At 38.6% G+C, this 23,752-nt stretch overlaps 1 long non-coding RNA gene across 1 annotated transcript in view; it reads left to right on the forward strand.

Moving 5' to 3' along the window:
* The window catches only part of LOC129530155 (uncharacterized), a 71,999-nt gene that overhangs the window by 17,019 nt on the left and 31,228 nt on the right, over positions 1–23,752 (forward strand). The window lies entirely within an intron of this gene.

A 23,752-nucleotide genomic window follows, 5' to 3' on the forward strand; every position in this document is an offset into this window, starting at 1 on the left:
GCCCCACACACACCACATTGCTGGACTCACCCCACAATTAAGCCTTCCTGAGTTGGCTTTGCACATTAATAGCTCCGTAATTCTGGGATCTTTGTGGTGGTGCTGCTCCCAAGACTCCATTAGGCATTATCCTAGTGGGGACTCCCTGCAATGGCCTTGCTCCCATGGATCCCCTAGGCATTGCCTTGGTGAAGGCTCTCTTTGGTGTCTTTTCTTTTGTGACACCTCTTCCTTGCTCCTCAGGCTGTCTGTGACATCCTTTGAAATCAAAATGAAGAAATCCATCCTCCGACAGTTTTTGCATTCTGCATATCTTCAGTATTAGCACCACACAGATGCTGCCAAAGTTTATGACTTGCACCTTTCAGAGTAGCAGGCCAAACCACCTGAGGCCATTTGAGCCATGGCTGGGGTGGCTGAACACTGCTGCATTTCTGAAATGCTGGGAGCAGACACCTGAGGCAATTAAAGCAGGGACCCATCCCCTAAATAAATTCGGCCCTCCTAGAGCTCTGGGCCTGTGATGGGAGGGGCCACATCAAATATCTCTGAAATATCTTAGGGTTTTCTCCCACTATTCTGATGAATAGCCCCTGGCTTTATTCTATTCGTACTAATCTTATCAATAGTTCACTTGGTCACACTCTTGGTTTCCTCTACTAAAAATGCTCTTTCATTCTCCACCATATGACTAGGCTGCAAATTTTCTAATTCTTTCTACTATGCTTTCTTTTAAAATTATAAATTCTGTTTTTATATTATCTATTTCCTCTCTTATTTTATATAAGCAGTTAAAAGTAGCCATACAGCAGACTGAATGCTTTGCTACTTAGATATTTCTTTCACCAGATATGCTAGCTTCACTCTTTTTTCTGCCTTCTATAAAGAAATCAGAGATGACACAAGCAAACGGAAAAAATTTCATGCTCATGGATAGGAAGAATCAATATTAAAATGGCCAAACTGCCCAATGCTATTTACAGATTCAATGCTATCCCTATCAAACTATAAGTGACATTCTTCACAGAACTAGAAAAAAACTATTTTAAAATTCATATGGAACCCAAAATGCTCAAGTAGCCAAGGCAATCTTAAGCAAATAGAACAAAGCTGGAAGTATCACGTTATCTAACTTCAAACTATACTAGGGGGCTACACTAGCCAAAACAGCATGGTACTGGTACAGAAACAGACACATAGACCAATGAAACAGAACAGAGAGCCAAAAAATAAGACCACACCTGCAACCACCTGATCTTTGACAAAGATGACAAAAAGAAGCAATGGGGAAATGACTCTCTATTCAATAAATGGTGCTGGGATGACTGGTTAGCCATATGCAGAAAATTGAAACTTGGCCCCTTCCTTACACCATATACAAAATTAAACTCAAGATGGATAAAAGACTTACATGTAAAATCCAAAAGGATAAAAACTTTGGGATGCAACCTAGGCAATACTATTCTGGACATAGGTGCTAGCAAATATTTCATGACTAAGACACCAATTGCACCAAAAGCAGAAAAATGGGATCTATTTTAAGTAAAGGGCTTCTTCAGAGAAGAGTATCAGTAGAGTAAAGAGACAACATACAGAATCAGATAAAACATTTGCAAACTATGCATCTGACAAAGTTCTAATATTCAGCATCCATAAGAAACAAATATGTTTACAAGAAAAAAAACACAAAACCCCATTAAAAAATGGTCAAAAGCCATGAACAGTTTTCAAAAAGGACATACATGTGACCAACAAGCATGTGAAAAAAAAGTTCAATATCACTAATCATTAGAGAAACAAATATCAAAACCACAATGAGATGCCATCTCACACTAGTCAGAATGGCTATTTTTTGTGTGTACCACTGGAAGGCCAGTTAATGTAATTTTACTTATTTATTTTTAATCTCAATAGTTTTGGGGAAACAGGTGGTGTTTGGATACAAGAATAACTTATTTACTGGCAATTTCTGAGATTTTGGTGCACCCATCACCCGAGTAGTGAACATTGTACCCAATGTGTAGTCTTTTATCCTTCACCCCCTCCCACCATTTTCCCTGAGTCCCCAAAGACCATTGTATCATTCTTATGGCTTTGTGTCCTCATAGCTTAGCTCCCACTTATGAATGAGAACAATGTTTGGTTCTCCATTCCTGAGCTACTTCACTGAGAATAATGGTCTCCAAGTTGCTGCTAATGCCATTATTTCATTCTTTTTATGGCTGAGTAGTATTCCACGGCATATATATATATGCACACACACACATATATACATATATATACACACACATATATACATATATATACCACATTTTCTTTATTTACTCATTGATTGATGGGCATTTGGATTGGTTCCATATTTTTACAATTTAGAAATGTGCTGCAATAAACATGCATGTGAAAGTATCTTTTTTGCAAAGTGACTTCTTTTCCTCTGGATAGATACCCAGGAGTGGGATTGCTGGATCAAATGGTAGATCTACTTTTAATTCTTTAAGGAAACTTCACACTGTTTTCCACAGCGGTTTTACTAGTTTACATTCCCACCAGCAGTGTAAAAGTGTTCCCTTTTCATGACATCCATGTCAACATCTAATTTTTTTTTTAATATGCCCATTCTTGTAGGAATTAGGTGGTATGGCATTATGGTTTTGATTTGCATTTCCCTGATAATCAGTGATGTTGAGCATTTTTTGAATATGTTTGTTGGCCATTTGTATATCCTCTTTTGAGAATTGTCTATTTATGTCCTTAGCACACTTTTTGATGAAATAATTTTTTTTCTTGCTGATTTGTTTGAATTCCTTATAGATTCTGGATGTTCATCCTTTGTCAGATGCATAGTTTGCAAAGATTTTCTCCACTCTGGGGGTTGTCTGTGTACTTTACTGATTATTTCTTTAGCTGTGCAGAAGCTTTTTAGTTTAATTAAGTCCCATCTATTTATGTTTGCGTTGCAATTGCTTTGGTGTACTTGGTCATGAAGTCTTTGCCTAACCCAATGTCTAGAAGAGTTTTTTCAATGTTATCTTCTAGAATTTTTATGGTTTTAGGTCTTACATTTAAGTCTTTGATCCATCTTGAGTTGATTTTTTTTATAAGGTGACAGAGGAGGATCCAGTTTTATTTTTCTACATGAGGGTTGCCAATTATACCAGCACCATTTGTCAAATAGGGTGTCCTTTCTCACTTTATGTTTTTGTTTTTGTTGGCTTTGTCAAAGATCTGTTGGCTGTATATATTTGTATATATTTGGCTATATTTCTGGGTTTTCTATTTTAGTCCATTGGTGCATCTGCCTTTTTTTTTTTTTTTTTTTTTTTGAGACGGAGTCTCGCTCTGTCGCCCAGGTTGGAGTGCAGTGGCGCGATCTCAGCTCACTGCAAGCTCCGCCTCCCGGGTTTCACGCCATTCTCCTGCCTCAGCCTCCCGGGTAGCTTGGGACTACAGGCGCCTGCCACGACGCCCCGCTAATTTTTTGTATTTTTCAGTAGAGACGGGGTTTCACCGTGTTAGCCAGGATGGTCTTGATCTCCTGACCTTGTGATCCTCCCGCCTCGGCCTCCCAAAGTGCTGGGATTACAGGCATGAGCCACCGTGCCCGGCCGCATCTGCCTATTTTTCTAGCAGTACCATGCTGTTTTGGTGACTACAGACTTGTACTATAATTTGAATCATAATGTGATGCCTCCAGATTTTTTTTTCTTTGTCTTGCTTTGGCTAGTTTTGGTTCCATATGAATTTTAGGATTGAGTTTTCTAGTTCTGTGAAGAATGATGGTCATATTTTGATGGGAGTTGAATTGAATTTGTAGACTGCTTTTGGAAGTATGGTTATTTTCACAATATTGATTCCTCCCATCCATGAGCATGGGATGTGTTTTCATTTGTTTGCATTCTCTATGATTTCTTTCAGCAGGGTTTTAGAGCTTTCCTTGTAGAGATCTTTAACCTCCTGGGTTAGGTATATTTCTAAGTATTTTCTTTTCTTTTCTTTTTTTTTTTTTTGCAGCTATTGTAAAATGGATTGAGTTCTTGATTTTATTCTCAGCTTGGTAGCTGTTGCTGTATAGCAGTGCTACTGATTTGTGTACATTAATTTTGCATCCAGAAATTTTGCTAAATTCATTTATCAGTTCTTGGAGTTTTTTGGATGAGTCTTCGGGTTTTCTAGGTATATGATCATATCATCAGCGAACAGTGACAGGTTGACTTCCTCTTTACTGATTTGGATGCCCTTTATTTCTTTCTCTTGTCTGACTGCTCTGGCTAGGATTTCCAGTACTCTGTTGAATAGAAGTGGTGAAAGTGGGTATCCTTGTCTTGATCCAATTCTCAGGGGGAATGCTTTCAACTTTTCCTTGTTCAGTATAATGTTGGCTGTGGGTTTGTCATAGATGGGTTATATTACCTTTAAGTATGTCCCTTCTATGCTGATTTTGCCGAGTGTTTTAATTATAAACAGATGCTGAATTTTGTCAATTTTTTTTAATCTATTGAGATGATCATGTGATTTTTGTTTGTAATTCTGTTTATATGGTTTATCACATTTATTGACTTGTGTTTGTTAAACCATCCCTGCATCCCTGTTATGAAACCAACTTGATCATGGTGGATTATCTTTTTGATATGCTGTTGGATTTGGTTAGCTATATTTTGTTGAGAATGTTTGCATCTATGTTCATCATGGATATTGATCCGTAGTTTTCTTTTTCTGTTATGTCTTTTCCTGGTTTTGGTATTAGGGTGACACTGGCTTCATAGAATGATTTAGGAAGAAATTCCTCTTTATCTTTTGGAATAGTGTCAATAGAATTGGTACCAATTCTTCTTTGAATGTCTGATAGAATTCAGCTGTGAATCTGTCTGGTCCTGGACTTTTTTGTTGGCATTTTTTTTATTACCATTTCAATCTCACTGCTTGTTGTTGGTCAGTTCAGATATTCTATTTCTTCCTGGTTTAATCTAGGAGGGTTGCGTATTACCAGGATTTATCCGTATCTTCTATATTTTCTAGTTTGTATGCATAAAGGTGTTCATGTGGTATCAGTTGTAATACTTCCATTTTCACTTCTAATTGAGCTTATTTGGGTCTTCTCTCTTCTTTTCTTGGTTAATCTCACTAATGATCTATCAATTTCATTTATCTTTCCAAGGAACCAGCTTTTTTTAATTTATTTTTTGTGTTTTTTAAATTCCAGTTTCATTTAGTTCTGCTCTGATCTTTGTTATTTCTTTCTTTCTGCTGGGTTTGGGTTTGATTTGTTCCTGTTTATCTAGTTCCTTGAGTGGTACCTTAGAATGCCTATGTGTGCTCTTTCATAATTTTTAATGTAGGCATTTAAGGCTATGAACTTTCCTCTTTGCATAACCTTTGCTGTATCCCAGAGCTTTTGATTGGTTGTGTCACTATTATCATTCAGTTCTAAGAATTTTTTTAATTTCCATCTTGATTTCATTATTAACCCAATGATCATTCAGGAGCAGGTTATTTAATTTTCATGTTTTTGCATGGTTTTGAGTGTTCCTTTTGGAGTTGATTTCCAGTTTTATTCCACTGATGTCTGAAAGAGTACTTGGTATAGTTTTAATTTTAATTTTCTTAAATGTATTGAGACTTATTTTGTGGCCCATAATATGGTCTATCTTAGAGAATGTTCCATGTGCTGCTGAATAGAATGTATATTCTACAGTTGTTGAGTGTAATGTTCTGTAAATATCTGTTAAGTCTATTTGTTCTAGGGTATAGTTTAAGTCCATTGTTTCTTTGTTGATTTTCTGTCTTGATGAGCTATCTAGTGCTGTCAGTGGCCATACCACCCTGAACACACTCGATCTCATCAGAATGGCTATTAATAAAAAGTCAAAAAAAAAAAAACAGATTCTAGTGAGTTTGCAGAGAAACAGAAATGTGTATACACTCTTAGTGGGAGTGTAAATTAGTTCAGCCATTGTAGAAAGCAGCATGGCACGTATACACCATGGAATACTATGCAGCCATAAAAAAGGATGAGTTCATGTCCTTTGTAGGGACATGGATGAAGCTGGAAACCATCATTCTCAGCAAACTATCACAGGGATAGAAAACCAAGCACTGCATGCTCTCACTCATAGGTGGGAATTGAACAATGAGAACACTTGGACACAGGAAGGGGAACATCACATACTTGGGCCTGTCGTGGGGTGGTGGGAGGTGGGAGGGATAGCATTAGGAGATATACCTAATGTAAATGACGAGTTAATGGTTGCAGTACACCAGCATGGCACATGTATACATATGTAACAAACCTGCACGTTGTGCACATGTACCCTAGAACTTAAAGTATAATTTAAAAATGCATAAGATTAAAAAATTGAAAAAGAAATAAATAAAATAAAATAAAAAGAAAGCAGCATGGCAATTTCTCAAAGAGCTAAAACCAGAACTATTATTTGTCATTGCAGCACTATTCACAATAGTAAAGACATGGAATCAACTTAAATGCCCATCTATTGTAGACCAGATAAGGAAAATGTGTTACATATACACCATGAAATACTATGCAGCCATAAAAAGAATGAAATAATTTCCTTTGCAGGAAGAGGAATGGAACTGGAGGCCACGATTTTTAGCAAAGTAATCCAGAAACAGAAAAGCAAATACCATGCGATCCCAATTATAAGTGGGAGGCAAATAATGAGAATGCAACAACCCAAAGAGGGGAGTAACAGATTCTAGGGTCTCCTTGAAGGAGGAGGGAGAGAATTAGGAAAAATAAACATCGGGTACTAGACTTGGTACTTGGGTGATAAAATAATCCTTATAAGAAACACCAATGACATCAACTTACCTATATAGGAAACCAGTTCATGTACTTCTAAACCTAAAATTAAAAATTAAAAAATAACAAAGTAAACTCCACAACACATAAAAAGATCATCACTATAATCAAGTAAGATTTATTCCAGGAATGCAAGTATGTCCAACATGTGTGAATCAATAAATGTGATACATCATATTAAAATAATAAAGGACAAAAATTATATGATCATGTCAATAGATGCAGAAAAAGCATTTGACAACATTCATCCTTCTTCATGACAAAAAATTACTCAACATATTATGTATAGAAGAAATGTACATGAACATAATGTGAAGGCCATATACTACAAATTGACAGTTAATTTCATATTGAATGGGGAAAAGTTGAAATCCTTTCCTCTAAGAACTGGAACAAGGCAAGGATTTCCACTTCCAATACTTCTATTTAATATAATACTAGAAGTCCTAAGCAGAGTAATTAGGCAAGCATAAAAAGGCATTCAAATTGCAAAGAAGAATTAAATTATCATTGTTTGCTTATGATATGTCCTTACGCATACAAAATCCTAAACACTTCACTGGAAAGCTGTTAGACCAACAAATAAATTCAGTAAATTTGCAGATTATAAAATCAACATACAAAAATTAGTAGAATTTCTATATGCTGATAGCAAATTATCTGAAAAGAAATCAATAAATTCTTCCAATTTACAAATACAATAAAGCAAAATGCCTAGGAATAAATTTAACCAAGTAGGTTAAATATTGATGCAGTTAAAACTCTACAACACTAAAGAAAAAATTGAAAAATGTACAAATAAATGTCTACCTTATGTTCATGCATTGGAAGAACTAATATTGTTAAAATGTTCACACTACCTAAAAAGATTTACAGATTTAATGAATCGCTATCTAAACACCAATGCCATTCTTCATAGAAATAGAAAACAATCTTCTAAAATTAATATGAAACCACAAAAGTCCTTAAATAGCCAAATCAATTTTAATAACAACCAAAAAAGTTAATGGCCTTATACTACAACCTGACTTCATAGTATACTGCAAAAATACACAAAGCAAAGAGCATTGCATTGACATAAAATAAGGCATATGGACAAGTGGAAAAGAATAGAAAGACCAGAAATAAATTCACACAGTTTACACCAACTGATGTTTGACAAAGGTGCCAAGAACATGTTATGGGGAAAGGACAGTCTCTTCAACAAATGGTGTTGAGAAAACTAGATATCTACATAGAGAAGAATAAAATTAAACCATTATATTTCAGAATCTACAAAAATTAACTCAGAATGTATTAAAGACTTAAATGTAAGATCTAAAACTATGAAACTTCCAGAAGAAAACATAGGGGAAATGTTTTATGACTTTTGTATGGGCAAATTTTTTTTGATAAAACCTCAAAAGCACTGGTAACAAATGCAAAAATAGACAAATGGAACCATAGCAAAATAAAAAGCTTCAGTGTAACAAAAGAACAAATCAAGAGAGTGAAGAGACAACCTACCAAATAAAAAAAAAGTTTGCAAACAATTTATCCAGCAATATACTAATATCCAGAATATACAAGGAACTCAAATAACTCAACAGGAAAAAACAAACAAGTAAATAACCTGATGTAAAAATGAAAAAAAATCTGAATAAAAATTTCTCAATAAAAGACATACAAATGAAGAACAGGTATGTCAAAAAAATGTTCAACATCACTGATCATCTGAGAAATTCAAATAAAAACCTCAGTTAAATATCACCTCATCCCAGTTATAATGATCATTATCAAATAGACAATATAAACCTACTAATGAGAATGTGGAGCAAAGAGGACTCATACAGTATGAACATCTCTCAAATAATTAAAAATAAAACTGCCATATTGTCCAGCAATCCCACTACTAGGTATATATTGAAAGGAATTAAAATCAGTGGGTCAAGTAAATAGCTGCCATCTCATGTTTATCCCAGCACTATCACAATAGTCAAAATATAAAATCATTCATTAATCGAATATATTTTATCATTCTACAATTTACATTTACTTAAAAACTATGTTGTACACGGTAAAAGCATACAACGTTACCTGTAAATTTGTAAAATAAAAGTAAGTACACTAAGTAATATTACCAATGTTACTAAAAATTCTCTTTGGTTTTACAAATTTTAATTTACATTATCATGACACATGAGTTAAGCCAGTTTGAGTTTGTTGTAGCGACAGAAAAAGGTGATAAATATGATTTGCCTTATTTCTTTAAAAGGCTGGAAACACATGTATTACTCAGGGTTCTGTAGAGGGACAGAACTAATTATATATATATATATATATATATGTACACACACACACACAGTTTTATATATATATAGTTTTATATATATATACACACACATATATATATATATATAGTTTATTAAGCCTTAACTCACATGATCACAGGGTCCCACAATAGGCCATCTGCAAGCTAAGAAGCAAGGAGAGCCAGTCGGAGTCCCAAAACTGAAGAACTTGGAGTCCGATGTTTGAGGGCAGGAAGCATCCAGCATGGGAAAAAAATGTAGGCTGTGAGGGTAGGCTAGTCTAGTCTTTTCACATGTTTCTGCCTGTTTTAACTTCTAGCCACACTGGCAGCTGATTAGATGGTACCTACGAAGATTATGGGTGGGTCTGCCTTTCCCAGCCCACTGACTCAAATTTTAATCTCCTTTGGCAATACCCTCACAGATACACCCAGGGTCAATATTTTGTATCCTTCAATCAAATAAAATTGAAACTCAGTATAATCATCACAAATCCACCCCTTGTCAACTTGAACCCATACACATCTCCTGAGACCCTCAAATAAAGACAATAATGTCATAATTATGCCTAACATAATACAACTATCCTTTGTACAACTGGAAACTCACCAATCCCCAACACAACTACTATCACATAAAGTTAATAATACTTAAATGCTTATATGAAGTCAATAAATCTTATGTCACATGATAAAGAAAAAGGAAGTAAAATGATTTTTTTAGTACAAGTGTATACATGCACAAACGTGTTTTTAACAAAAGAAGGAGAAAATACTCATGACAATTACAGTCTCATTTCTGCAGCTGGTCACGTTGTCGTAGCTGGTATTGGTGACTACCTTCTTCTACTACCCATTCTGTATTCCCTTTTCCTTCAGCAAGCATCTCAGCAGGTCATGTTTTTTTCCCCTGGTGGAGTGACCCAAGCCTTTATTCCTGAAGGATATGGGCCATTTGTAGTTCTGTTGGATTGGGCTTGTCGTAGTTTCCCATTGACCTTAGTCACACGGAATGGTAACACTAAAAGACACCCTAATGAATCTCCTGCATTCCATGCGTACTCTTTTTTACCTCCGTTGTGGAATAGTAGACTGGTTTCATCTTGATAATCTCGGTCAATCACCCCAGTTAACACTTTAACTCCCTTCTTGGCCTGTTGACTTAAAGGCAGGAGGAGCCCAAAGTGTCCATGTGGCAATCTTAGCTTCCAGTTTAATGGAATCATTGTGTCTCCTGGTGGTAGCCTTCCTCCCTCCGGAACTAAGACCTCTAGGCCAGCAGAAAGTAATGTCACAGGAATAGGAATCAAAAATTTTGCTAGTAGATCAATAGGAATGATGGTGAGTGGTGCCACTTCCACTTCCATCCCTTGATTCTTGGACCCGTGAATCCTGGCTATGGGAGAAACAGTACCATATATTGGACGCTCATTCAGAGCATACATAGCCTTCTGGAGAACTTTGCCCCAGCCCTGGAAAGTATTGTCATCTAGTTGGCATTGTAATTGTGACTTCAAAAGGCCATTCCACCATTCCACCAATCCAATCTCATGATGGGGAACATGGTAAGGCCAGTGAATTTAATGAGCAGGAGCCCACTGCTGCACTTCTTTAGCCATAAAGTGAGTGTCTTGCAGAGGCAATGCTGTGTGGAGTACCATGACGATGGATAAGGCATTCTGTGAGTCCACAGATGGTAGTCTTGGCAGAAGCATTTCATGCAGGATAGGCAAACCCATATCTGGAGTAAGTGTCTATTCCAGTGAGGACAAACCTCTGCCCTTTCCACAATGGAAGAGTCCAATATAATCAACCTGCCACCAGGTAGCTGGCTAATCACTCTGAGGAGTGCTGCCATATAGAAGTTTCAGTGTTGGTCTCTGCTGCTGGCAAATTGGGCACTCAGTGGTGGCTGTAGCCAGGTCAGCCTTGGTGAGTGGAAGTGCATGTTGCTGAGCCCATGTGTAACCTCCATTCCTGCCACCATGGCCACTTTTTTCATGGGCCCATTGGGCTATGGCAGGGGTGGCTGGGGAAAGAGACTGAGTCGTGTCCACAGAACGGGTCATCCTATCCACTTTATTATTAAAATCCTCCGCTGCTGAGGTCACCCGTTAGTGAGTAGCCACATGGGATACAAATATCTTCAACGTTTTTGACCATTCAGAGTGGTCCATTTACATGCCTCTTCCCCAAATTTCTTTGTCACCCATTTTCCAATCATTCTCCTTCCAAGTCCCTGACCATCCAGCCAAACCACTGGCTACAGCCCATGAATCAGTCTATAATCGCACATCTGGCCATCGCTCCTTCCATGCAAAGTGCACAACCAGCTGCACTGCTCGAAGTTCTGCCCACTGGGAAGATTTCCCTTCACCACTGTCCTTCAGGGATGTCCTAGAAAGGGGCTGTAGTGCTGCAGTTGTCCACTTTAGGGTAGTGCCTGCATATCATGCAGAACCATGTGTGAAACAGGCCCTAGTCTTTTGTCTTCCTCTGTCAACTGATCATAGGGATCTCCCCATGAGGCCATCAGTGCAGGCTGGGGGAGAGAAGGCAGGGTTACAGGAGTGGAGACCATGGGTATTTGAGCCACTCCCTCATGTAACTTACTTGTGCCTTAAGGACCTGCTCGAACCCGATCACGTGTATACCACTTTCATTTGATGATGGAATGCTGCTGTGCATGGCGCACTTTATATGTAGATGGGCCAGAAAGCACCCAGTTCATGACAGACAGTTCAGGTCGCATGGTGACTTGATGACCCATAGTCAAATATTCAGTTTCCACCAAAGCCCAGTAACGGGCCAAGAGCTGTCTCTCAAAAGGAGAGTAGTTATCTGAAGAAGTTGACAGGGCCTTGCTTTAAAATCCCAGAGGCCTCCGCTGTGATTCACTTATTGGAGCCTGCCAAAGGATCCAAATAGCATCCCTGTCTGCCACTGACACCTCAAGCACCATTTGATCTGCTGGGTCATATGGCCCAAGTGGCAGACCAGCTTGCACAGCAGCCTGGACCTGTTGCAGAGCCTTCTCCTGTTCTGGACCCCACTCAAAACTGCAGCCTGTTGGGTCACTCAGTAAATGGGCCAGAGTAACACACCCTAATGAGGAATATGTTGCCTCCAAAATCCAAATAGATCCACTAGGCACTATGACTTTTTCTTGGTTGTAGGAGGGACAAAATGCAGTAATTTATTCTTCACCGTAGAAGGAATATCTTGACAGGCCCCACACCACTGGACCCCTAGAAATTTCACTGAGGTAGAATGTCCCTTAATTTTAGTCGGATTTATTTCCCATCCTCTGGCACGCAAATATCTCACCAATAAGTCCAGTGTGTTTGCTACTTCTTGCTCACTGGATCCAATCAGCATAATGTCATAATGTAATGAACCAGTGTGATATCTTGTGGAAGCAAAAAGCAATCAAGTTCTCTCCAAATAAGATTATGACACAAAGCCAGATAGTTGATATACCCCTGAGGTAAGACAGTAAAGGTATACTGCTGGCCTTGCCAGTTGAAGGTAAATTGCTTCTAGTGGGCTTTGTGGACAGGAATGGAGAAAAAGGCATTTGCCAAGTCAATGGCTGCATACCAGGTACCAGGAGATGTGTTAATATGCTCAAGAAATGAAACCACCTGTTGCATCTGGTACAGCAGCTGCAATTGGAGTCACTACTTGGTTAAGCTTATGACAATCCACTGTCATTCTCCAAGATTCATCTGTCTTCTGCACAGGTGTTCTGTGCAGGAAATGCACAAGGGGAGAAAATCACACACACAGTACCTTTAAGAGTAAACAAGCTGTGTCTCACGTAAATGGCAATGCAGATATAATACGCAAATAATATAATAAGCAAATGATATAATAAGCAAATTAATATAGGCAAATTGATATAATAAGCAAATTGCAATGGTCGGGGAGAGGGAAAAGATATATATATACACATATATATATACATTTACACTCACCAAACTATGGAGGATTCACCACCAGATTGGGAAGCAACAGCCTGGGCTCCAGAGTCAGACACCGCACTCACCAGACTATGGAGGATTCACTACCAGACTGGGAAGCAACAGCCTGGGCTCCAGAGTTGGACACTCCCATATGCACAGACGAGGTCTCATGAAGCTTCAGCATAGTCTAGGACCCTAGCTCTTTTTGTGACGAGTTGTTTGGTATGAGGCCAGTCACAAGGGCCCTTGATGACTGGGCTCAAGGAACACAAAAAGGTCAACTTTTTTTTTTTTATTATTGTCTACTGTTTTGCAATAACTAATATAGGTTTCTTTGAAACAGTGCCGAATGAACACCTCAAGGGGCTCACACAACCTGTTCCGGAAGTTGGTGACCATTGTTTGTGTCCATGTTCAATTGAGTTCAAATTTAATATTTAGCTTTTCTTCCACAATAGGCCAAATAGGAGAGCTGAACGGGGATGTGGTGGGAATCACATCCCCTGCATCTTTCAAGTCCTTGATGGTGGCACTAATTTCCACAATCCCTCCAGGGATGAAATATAGTTTTTGATTTACCATTTTGCTAGGTAGAGGCAGCTCTAATGGCTTCCATTTGGCCTTTCCCACCATAATAACCCTCATCTTACCAGTCATGGAGCTAATGTGGGGGTTCTATCAGCTGCTAAGTATGTCTATGCCAATTATGCATTCTGGCACTGGGGAAACGACCACAGATGAGCCTGGGGACTCACTGGACCCACTGTAAGTCGGACCTGAGCTAAAACCCCATTAATTGCCTGACCTCCATAAGCCCCTTCTTTAACTGGAGGACCACAATGATATTATGGGTCCCCTGGAATCAACATCAGCTCAGAGCCAGTGTCCAGTAGTCCCTGAAATATCTGATCCCTTTCCCCAATGCACAGTTACTCTGGTAAAAGGCTGGAGGTCTCCTTGGGGAAGGATGGGAGAAAGATTAACAGCATATATTGTCGGTAGTGTAGTGGAGCCTTTCCTCAAGGGGTCCTGGCCTTCCCTTCATTCAAGGGGTTCTGGGCATGTAAACTCGTTCAAGTTGGGAAATTGATTGAGGGGCCGTGATTCTGTTTTTACAATTCAAATTAGTCTTTTGTCCATTCTATCTAGAAGTTTTCTGCTTACATAAATTAAGTAGGAATGCAGTAGGCTTCCTATCAGTTTCACTTCTAGGAACACCATGATTAATTAGCCAATCCCAGAGCTCTACATGAGTCAGACTATTCTGATTACTGTTTTTTCTCTAGTGTCCATTATGATAGCTATGCTTACCTTGCCTTTGATGGTTGAGTGCTGCCACTTTTCCCCTGCCACCTCAGGATCCAATTATTCTCATTGTATTTAAATTTTGTAGTTGAGTGACTGTAGTTCCCACTGTTAGATCTGAAATATAGAGAGGAGCAATTACAGGTCTCTTCAAAGATACAGGTGCTGTCCTCACAAATCTATTTTGCAAGGCATTGGTTGAGGGTATATTCTCTGGACCCTCCCAACTGGGATGAGTAGGTCAAAAGTAACTAATCCACCCTAGCATTCCAATCTCCCTAAGCCTTTTGATCCCTTCCTCTACATTTAACCAAGGGAGATCAGGCATTTCCAGCTCACTCACAGTGGGCCATCTTTTAATACATATTTCAACCAACCAAGCAAATAAACTGTTAGAACCTTTTCTAACTCCTCGAGCTGCAACATTAAATGCAGAGTCCCTACTTAGTGGGCCCATCAATAAATTCAGCCTGATCCAATTCTATGTTTCTTCCACCATTATCCGTCACCCTTAACATCCATCCCCATGACTGTTATCCAGATTTCTGTCTTATTTAAACAGAAAAATAAAGCAGTTCTTTTCTAGTGTATTGCACTACCTCATGGGTCACACTCTCAAACTCACCTCTACAGGCCTGCTGGAACTTTAGTCTAGTTATAGGTCTAGAATCAAACAGTGGTGTTGGAGGTGGCTCCTGAGGAGAATCAGCATTATCTTGCCTGGCAACTGCCTTAGGGAGGCCATCACTGTTGCCTCAGGCAGCACAGGTTTCATCTCCTCAGACAAAAGTGGAAAGGCTGATGGCAGCATTTGGGTCAAGGAGGGGATGTTCCCACTACTGGGGATGGGAAAGCTGTTCCTTCTGGCAAAAAAGGTTCATCAGAGTTTACAAATTTAGTGTCCACAGCTTCATCAGGGTTCTCCCACATGTTCCCATTCCAAGTTGCAGAGTCTTGTTCTTTTCTGATCAATGCCCTCACTTTAACAGTAGACACCTGGCAAGGCTGTGCATGCATTTTTCATTGCAGGTTAGCCATTCACATGATAAGAGTTTGTGTCTATTTTCTACAATTTCAGCTCATTCTCTACAGGAGATAAGACTCTCACTTGGCAATCTTAGCAGATTTGAGGCTCAGTATTTGCTTCTGAAGCTGGGAGTTAGAATCCCTGAGTTTATCATTTTCTTTCATCCCTTTGTCCACTGAACTTAGGAGCAACCAACCAGCTTCATTATATTCCTTGGTTCTTCACATATGGTCAAAGTAATTATGTACAGAATCACTGAACTCCTTGCCTCTCACAAGCAGTAAATCAAGAATGTTAAATGCATTATTTTGCATAAATCTCTAAAAAGTTTATGCCAAGGACTATCAGTGTTTTCCATACTATTAGAAGCACAGTCCTTAGCATTTTTGGGTCTAACAATATTAAGCAGCCAAATCCAGAAACCCCAAAACCAATGAAAGAACTCCACCCTTAATATTCTGTTCCTGTAGAATCACTCCTGGTACCAAAATCTGTATTAGTCAGGGTTCTCTAGAGGGACAGAACTAATAGGAGATATATATATATAACTGGATCCTGATATATATATATATATATATATATATATATATATATATATATCTCCTATTAGTTATGGGTATATAATAGAATATATATGGGAGTTTCTTAAGTGTTAACTCACATGATCACAAGGTCCCACAATAGGCTATCTGCAAGCTGAGGAGCAAGGAGAGCCAGTCTGAGCCCCAAAACTAAAGAACTTGGAGTCCAATGTTTGAGGCCAGGAAGCATCCAGCATGGAAGAAAAATGTAGGCTGTGAGGCTAGGCCAGTCTAGTCTTTTCACATGTTCCTGCCTGCTCTATCTTCTAGCTGTGCTGGCAGCTGATTAGATGGTTCCCACTGAGATTAAGGGTGCATCTGCTTTTCCAAGCCCACTGACTCAAATGTTAATCTCCTTTGGCAACACCCTCACAGACACACACAGGATCAATACTTTGCATCCTTCAATCCAGTCAAGTTGACGCTCAGTATTAACCATCACAGCTCATTAGCATCTCAAGATATTTCCTAGAAAGTATCAATCCCTGTAGTGACTGGTAATCTAGATCCCTTTATATTAACATTATCAAGCTAAGGTAAGGGCTGAAAGTGTTTCTAATGTAGAGAAAGCATTTAAAAATTAATATCCTCTGTGGAATTATATTAAACATGCATTTTAAATTGGATAAAAATTGTAAAACAACATTGCAAGTTTTAACAGTTTTCATCATTCATATCTATGATAATTAATTTTAAGTGTTGACTTGGCTGCATTGATAAATACTTAGAAACCTGGTAAAGCATTATTTCATGGTATGTCTGTGAGGGTGTTTTCAGAGGAGATTAACCTATGAGTTGAGTAGACTAGGTAAGGAATGTCCACACTCAATGTGAGAGGGCACCATCCAATCTGCTGGGGATCCTGAAATAACAAAAGCTGAGAAGTGGTAAGTATGTCTATCCATCTTCATCTTTTATCCTTGGACAACTACATGCTTTCTGGCCTTAGGACTCCAGGATTCACACCAGTGGCCTCATGGGTTCCCAGGCTATTAGCATCAGATTGAGAGTGACACCACCAGCTTTCATGGTTCTGAGGCCTTCAGACTTGAACTAAGCCACACTACAGCATTTCAGGATCTCCAACTTGCAGATGGCCTGTCATGGAATTTCTCCGGCTCCATAATCATATGAGCTAATTTCCCTAATAAAACCTCGCATGTATCTGTCTATCTAATATATCTATTTATTTATATCTATCTGTCTATATCCCATTGGTTCTGCCTTTCTGGAAAGCCCTAACACAGATTTAGGTACTAGAAGTGACTCTAGAGAAACAGAATCTTAAAGATTCATTTTCTTTAATTGGTTTTGGGTATCTGGAACTGGCTCTAATCTGATTAAATTTAAAAATACTAAGGCCTCTATTTATAATAGTACAGAATGCAATGATAGCCCATGGTATAAACTGTTTATAGAGATACACAAAATAAATCCATTTGGTACTACTAATTCACCATTTATAAGAGGCACAAAATTAGTGACTCTATACATGATACTTTTTAACATTTGCAGAAAAGAAAGAAATATAATGATAGTTGGTTGCTCCTAGTATCACTGGACAAAGTGATAAAGAAAATCATGAGCTCCTACAAAAAGAACTACAAACCACTTCTTAAAAAAATCAGAGATGACACGAACAAATGGAAAAACGTTCCATGCTCATGGTTAGGAAGAATCAATACTGTTAAAACGGCCGTATTGCCCAAAGCAATTCATAAATTCAATTTTTTTTTATTATACTTTAAGTTTTAGGGTACATGTGCATGTTGTGCAGGTTAGTTACATATGTATACATGTGCCATGCTGGTGTGCTGCACCCACTAACTCGTCATCTAGCATTAGGTATATCTCCCAATGCTATCCCTCTCCCCTCCCCCCACCCCACAACAGTCCCCAGAGTGTGATATTCCCCTTCCTGTGTCCATGTGATCTCATTATTCAATTCCCACCTATGAGTGAGAATATGCGGTGTTTGGTTTTTTGTTCTTGCGATAGTTTACTGAGAATGATGATTTCCAATTTCATCCATGTCCCGAAACTCTAAAAAGCAGAGCGCCTCTCCTCCTCCAAAGGAACGCAGTTCCTCACCAGCAACGGAAGAAAGCTAGATGGAGAATGACTCTGACGAGCTGAGAGAAGAAGGCTTCAGACGATCAAATTACTCTGAGCTACGGGAGGACATTCAAACCAAAGGCAAAGGAGTTGAAAACTTTGAAAAAAAATTTAGAAGAACGCATAACTAGAATAACCAATACACAGAAGTGCTTAAAGGAGCTGATGGAGCTGAAAACCAAGGCTCGAGAACTACGTGAAGAATGCAGAAGCCTCAGGAGCCAATGAGATCAACTGGAAGAAAGGGTATCAGTGATGGAAGATGAAATGAATGAAATGAAGCGAGAAGGGAAGTTTAGAGAAAAAAGAATAAAAAGAAATGAGCAAAGCCTCCAAGAAATATGGGACTATGTGAAAAGACCAAATCTACATCTGATTGGTGTACCTGAAAGTGATGGGGAGAATGGAACCAAGTTGGAAAACATGCTGCAGGATATTATCCAGGAGAACTTCCCCAATCTAGCAAGGCAGGCCAACATTCAGATTCAGGAAATACAGAGAATGCCACAAAGATACTCCTCAAGAAGAGCAACTCCAAGACACATAATTGTCAGATTCACCAAAGTTGAAATGAAGGAAAAAATGTTAAGGGGAGCCAGAGAGAAAGGTCGGGTTACCCTCAAAGGGAAGCCCATCAGACTAACAGAGGATCTCTCAGCAGAAACCCTACAAGCCAGAAGAGAGTGGGGGCCAATATTCAACTTTCTTAAATAAAAGAATTTTCAACCCAGAATTTCATATCCAGCCAAACTAAGCTTCATAAGCAAAGAAGAAATAAAATACTTTACAGACAACCAAATGCTGAGAGATTTTGTCACCACCAGGCCTGCCCTAAAAGAGCTCCTGAAGGAAGCACTAAATATGGAAAGGAACAACTGGTACCAGCCGCTGCAAAATCATGCCAAAATGTAAAGACCATCGAGACTAGGAAGAAACTGCATCAACTAACGAGCAAAATAACCAGCTAACATCATAATGACAGGATCAAATTCACACATAACAATATTAACTTTAAACGTAAATGGACTAAATGCTCCAATTAAAAGACACAGACTGGCAAATTGGATAAAGAGTCAAGACCCATCAGTGTGCTGTATTCAGGAAACCCATCTCACGTGCAGAGACACACATAGGCTCAAAATAAAAGGATGGAGGAAGATCTACCAAGAAATGGAAAACAAAAAAAGGCAGGGGTTGCAATCCTAGTCTCTGATAAAACAGACTTTAATCCAACAAAGATCAAAAGAGACAAAGAAGGCCATTACATAATGGTAAAGGGATCAATTCAACAAGAAGAGCTAACTATCCTAAATATATATGCACCCAATACAGGAGCACCCAGATTCATAAAGCAAGTCCTTAGTGACCTACAAAGAGACTTAGACTCTCACACATTAATAATGGGAGACTTTAACACCCCACTGTCAACATTAGACAGATCAACGAGACAGAAAGTCAACAAGGATACCCAGGAATTGAACTCAACTCTGCACCAAGCGGACCTAATAGACATCTACAGAATTCTCCACCCCAAATCAACAGAATATACATTTTTTTCAGCACCACACCACACCTATTCCAAAATTGACCACATAGTTGGAAGTAAAGCTCTCCTCAGCAAATGTAAAAGAACAGAAATTATAACAAACTATCTCTCAGACCACAGTGCAATCAAACTAGAACACAGGATTAAGAATCTCACTCAAAACCGCTCAACTACATGGAATTCAATGTTATTCCCATTAAATTACCACTGACATTCTTCACAGAACTAGAGAAAACTATTTTAAAATTCATATGGAACCAAAAAAAAAAAAAAGCCCAAATAGCCAAGGCAATCCTAGGAGCCACCAACCAACATCGTAGTATGCCTTTGTTTTCTGCAAAAAGAACAAAGCTGAAGGTGTCACACTACCCAACTTCAAACAATGCTACAGGGCTACAATGAACAAAACAGCATAGTACTTGAACAAGAATAGACACATAGACCAATGGAACAGAACAGAGGACCCAGAAATAAGACTGCACACCTACAACTATCTGATCTTTCACAAACCCAACAAAAACAAGCAATGGGGAAATTTTTTTCTATTTAATAAATGGTGCTGGAATAATTGGCTAGCCATGTAAAGAAAATTGAAACTGCATGTGTATTATAAAGACACATGCATGCGTATGTTCATTGCAGCACTATTCACAAAAGCAAAGACATGAAATCAATCCAAATGTCCAACAATGATAGACTGGATAAAGAAAACGTGGTACATATAAACCATGGAATAATATGCAGCCTTCTTTACACCATGTACAATAATTAACTCAAGAAGGATTAAAGACTTAAATGTAAAACTCAAAACTATAAAAACCCTGGAAGACAACCTAGGCAATATCATTTAGGACATAGGCATGGGCAAAAATTTCATGATTAAAGATGCCAAAAGCAATTGCAACAGAAGCAAAAATTGACAAATTGGATCTAGTGAAACTAAAGAGCTTCTGCACAGCAAAAGAAACTACCATCAGAGTAAACAGACAACCTACAGAATGGGAAAAAATTTTGCACACTATGCATCTGACTAAGGTCTAATAAGGAACTTAAACAAATGTACAAGCTAAAAACAAACAACCCCATTAAAAGGTGGGCAATAATATGAAAAGACACTTTTCAAAAGAAGACATATATGTGGCCAATAAGCATATGAAAAAAAGCTCAACATCACTGATGATTAGAGAAATGCAAATCAGAACCGCAATGAGATATCATCACATCAGAATGGCTATTACTAAAAGTCAAAAATAACAGATGCTGTCAAAGTTATGGAGGAAAAGGAACGCTTATACACCATTGTGGAAGACAATGTGGTGATTCCTCAGGGACCTAAAATCAGAAATACCAATAGACCCGGCAGTCCCACTACTCGATATATACCCAAAGGAGTACATAAATCGTTCTATTATAAAGACACATGCATGCGTATGTTCATTGCAGCACTATTCACAAAAGCAAAGACATGAAATCAATCCAAATGCCCAACAATGATAGACTGGATAAAGAAAACGTGGTACATATAAACCATGGAATAATATGCAGCCATAAAGGAACAAAATCATGTCCTTTGCATGGATGGAGCTAGAGGTCATTATCCTTAGCAAACTAACACTGGAACAGAAAACCAGATACCGCATGTTCTCACTTATAAGTGGGAGCTAAATGATGAGAATACATGGATGCATAGAGGGGAAAAACACAAACTGGGGCCTATTAGAGGGTGGACGGCGGGAGGAGAGAGAGGATCAGAAAAAATAACTAATGGATACTAGGCTTAATACCTGCGTGATAAAAAAATTGGTACGGCAAATCCCCATGATATACATTTATCTATGTAACAAACCTGCACATCCTTCACATGTACCCTGAACTTAAAAGTAAAAAAGAAAAGAAAAGAAAAGAATAAGCTCAAAAATCTATGTAAATGATCTAAGAGTCTCTAAGTGTGCTCTGGTAAGAATCTTCTCTCCTATAGCCACAGGCTAAAATTGCTGAAAACTGAACACCAGCCCTCATTATCCCATTGGGTGAATTACAAGAAAAGTTGAACCCTCACCCTTGTAGAATATCTACTGTTAAAGTGAGGATATGAATTGGGGGAAAAAAAATCCTGAAAGTTAAGATAGGAATGTGTGGAAACACTTGATAAAGCTAGGGACATTGACCATGTATATTGTGATGAGTCTTGTTTGCCAGAAGTAACCTCCTCACTCCCACCCGCTTGAGCATTCCCACCCACAGTTTTGTATGCCTCTCTACTTTTGTCTCAGGGGATTAATTCTGCATTGCCTAAGAAAATGGTAATGGCCTCCAGGGCATTTGCCAAGCAAGATGATGATTCTTCTTGGGACCAATTCCCACCACCCCTCTTTGCTTTTAGACCTATAAACCAGTGTCAAGTCATAACTGGCTCCTAAAGATGAGATAAAAAGTGTAACGCAAGAGGGGGTATACTACATCCCAAAGAACTACTTGATTTTTTTAATTTTATACAAGCAGAAATCCAGATAACGTGGCGGAATGCATATTAGGAGTGTGGAATTATTGTGGAAGAAACATAAAGTTAGATCAGGTTTATATGGATTCACTAAGCAGATATTCCCCATTTAATGTTACAGCTCAGGGAGTTAGAAAAAGCACTAAAAGTTTCTCTAGTTCATTGGCTGAAACAGGTATCAAAAGATGGCCCATGGTAAGCATGTTGGAGATGCCCCATCTCCCTTGACTTACCATAGAGGAAGGAATTCAAAGCTGTAGGGATATTGGAATACTAGAGTAAATTTGTCATGTAAAATCTACTCACCTACGCCAGGAAAGTTCAGAAGATATACCTTTCACCAATACCTTGTGAAATAGATTTGTAAGGGGATCTCCAGTACCCCTGAAGTGCTCCATGGTTGCACTTCCTTGTAAACTGGACCTTACCATGGCATCCTCAGTCAATTATTTAAAAAACTTAAACGTAATAGGAATAATTAGATCTTGGGGTCGTAGAGGCCATGTTGTGGCACTCAGCTCTCAAAGGTAAGGTGTGCATAGTTACCATAATAGACAGCAAAGGCAAAGCAACAAACAGAATCGTCTGATTTAAAGGTAAGGTGTGCATAGTTACCATAATAGACAGCAAAGGCAAAGCAACAAACAGAATCGTCTGATTTTCATGGATCTATGGCATCAGCTAGTTAAACATGGTGTTCCTAGAAGTGGACAGATAGAAAACTGCTGAATTTTTACTTTATATAAGTAGAAAACTTTCAAGTCAAGTAAATAAAAGTTTAACCCAAGTAATAAAAACAGAGAACAATGGGTCCTAAATCAATTCCCAGACTTGAGCCAGTTTACAGACCTAGAAAAACTTGAATGAAAGGGAGACCAGATCTCCTCCAGGAAGAACACCAGTACACTACTAAAAATCTGTACCACTTATTTTTATCCCATTTTTTCTTCAAAGGGACCTATAGTGCTTTACCTGGGTAACTGCAGTGGAGAAAGAGAAATAATAATACTTTTCAGGGACTAGTGAACACTGGCTCTGAAGTGACACTGATTACATGAGATCCAAACATCACTGTGACCCTCCAGTTAGAGTAGGGCTTTACGGAGGTTAGGTGATTAATGCAGTTTTAGCTCAGATTCCACTCACAGTGGGTCCGGTGGGTTTCTGAATTCATTCTGTGATCATTTCCTCAGTTCCAGAATGCATAACTGGAATATACATATTTAGCAGCTGGCAGAATCTCCACGCTGATTTTTTAACCTGCGTAGTGAGGACTATTAAGTGGAAATGGCCAAATGTAAACCACTAGAACTGGTTCTATCTAGGAAAATAGCACAGCAAAAACAATACTGCAGTCCTGGAGGTAATGCAGAGATTGATGCCACCATCAAGGACTTCAATGATGCAGGAGTGGTGATTCCCACCTCATCTCCATTCAACTCTCCTTTTTGGCCTGTGTAGAAGAAAGATGAATCCTGGAGAAGGACAGTGTGTTACTGTAAGCTTAACCAAGTGGGGTGACTCCAATTGCAGCTGCTGTACCAGATGTGGTTTCATTTCTTGAGCAAATTAACACATCTTCTGGTACTTGGTATGTAGCTAG

Source organism: Gorilla gorilla, chromosome X (genome assembly GCF_029281585.2).
Source record: "Gorilla gorilla gorilla isolate KB3781 chromosome X, NHGRI_mGorGor1-v2.1_pri, whole genome shotgun sequence".
NCBI lineage: Eukaryota > Metazoa > Chordata > Mammalia > Primates > Hominidae > Gorilla > Gorilla gorilla.